We start from the raw sequence: 1,798 nt of genomic DNA, 5'->3' as shown, positions 1-1,798 counted from the left end.
CACCTGAAACTAACACAACATTGTAAAGCAACTATACTCCAATATAAAATAAAAATTCAATTAAAAAAATAAGGTACAAGCATATATAGTACAACATGGGGAATACAGCCAATATTTTATAATAACTATAAATGGAGTATAACCTTTAAAATTTGTGAATCACTCTACTGTACACCTATAACATATGATATTGTACAGCAACTATACTACAATAAAAAAATAAAATAAAATAAAAATACTGCTCAAGGAAAAAAAAAAAGAAGAAAGAAAGTGGACTAATTTGGAAGGATGGCAAGCAGAAATGAGGGGAAACTTGACCCTGTGGTTTCTGGTCTGGGCAACCGAGTGTTTAGTGGTGTCCTTATTGGAGATGGGGAAGAAAGGGAGCAAAGTGGGCTTGACAAAGAAGGTTTAGAAAGGGTGAGCTTGAGCGAATTCCCCGGTGGTCCAGTGGTTAGGACTCTGCGCTTTCACTGCTAAGGGCCTGGTCAGGGAACCAAGATCCCCGCAAGCCATGCAGCGTGGCCAAAAAAAAAAAAAAAGAAAAAGAAAAGGAAAGAAAGGAAGCAAGCTTGAGCTTGAGGTGGCTGATATAGCCAGGAGGGTCTTGGAGAAAGAGGAAATGGTAAGGCAGTGATGGAAATGAGGTAGGGTTGCAGAAGACTCCCTTCAGAGTGAACCAAGGAACCTTGGACACGGAGCCATGGGCGACGTATGACACGTGGGGTCGGCAGGGGGAAACACAGAAGCAAGGGTACCAGAGGGGCTGACAGGGCTCCCCCACTCCCTCGCTCATGGCTAGAAACCTGCAAAGTATCACAGTTTCCACTACCTAGTTAAATGACATTACGGATTATATTATCTAAATTGAACTAAATTAACCTTCACGAAATGGACACGGGGTTTAAAAAGATTCCTGTAAAGGAGCTGCAGGTTAAAGATCATACTAATTCAGCAAGCACTAGCAGACAAGAAAGTGGCACCACGGGCACTCCTCACATGAGCTCTTTGTCAGCCCCATCAGGAGGTTAACACAGGGACAATCCGATCAGGTCTAACACGATGACAGCCACAAAACGTTTTTTGTAATTTGTAATTACCAAGGTCACTATGTGATATGTGAATTATACTTTCCACCATTGTTAAAAACAAACCTCATCCAAGTATATATTGTGCCCTGAGATATAATGATAGTAGGCTGTGTGTACACTTTGTAAGTAATTGAACTTATATGAAGGGTGCATGCTCAAATTTTATAATTGATGAGATGTAACTTCTCAGTATGAGAGTTGTCATCTCACTCAGGATTTGATTTGGGGGAAAATTCTTTTTTTTTTTTTTTTGTGGTATGGGGGAAAATTCTTAAGTCATAGGTTTCGGGTCCCAGGGCATGAACTGCTTTCCTACTTTATCAGTTGCACACATCTGAAGTGCTATGTATTGTATTTACCTCTTAGAACAAAGGATGCTTGTACTCAAAGTGTGGCCGCAATGGCTCACTTCTCTTTCATTGCCGTGGTCCTTCTCTTCTTTCTGGGGATGAGGGAAAGATTAGTTGAGCTCCCTGGAGAAAAGCATTAAGTAAATACAAGGCGTTGCCGAAGTTATCGTTACTGTTACTAACAACACCAACAGGCAGCAGCAGTGAACACTGCTCCAAGGGGTTCTCATAAGGATTCCGGTGAGAGGTTTCTAAACACATCCAGGGCTTCCCTGGTGGCGCAGTGGTTGAGAGTCCGCCTGCCGATGCAGGGGACACGGGTTCGTGCCCCGGTCCGGGAAGATCCCACATGCCGCG

Source organism: Physeter macrocephalus, chromosome 14 (genome assembly GCF_002837175.3).
Source record: "Physeter macrocephalus isolate SW-GA chromosome 14, ASM283717v5, whole genome shotgun sequence".
In the NCBI taxonomy this organism is placed as follows: Eukaryota; Metazoa; Chordata; class Mammalia; order Artiodactyla; family Physeteridae; genus Physeter; species Physeter macrocephalus.
This window is presented reverse-complemented; position numbering follows the sequence as displayed.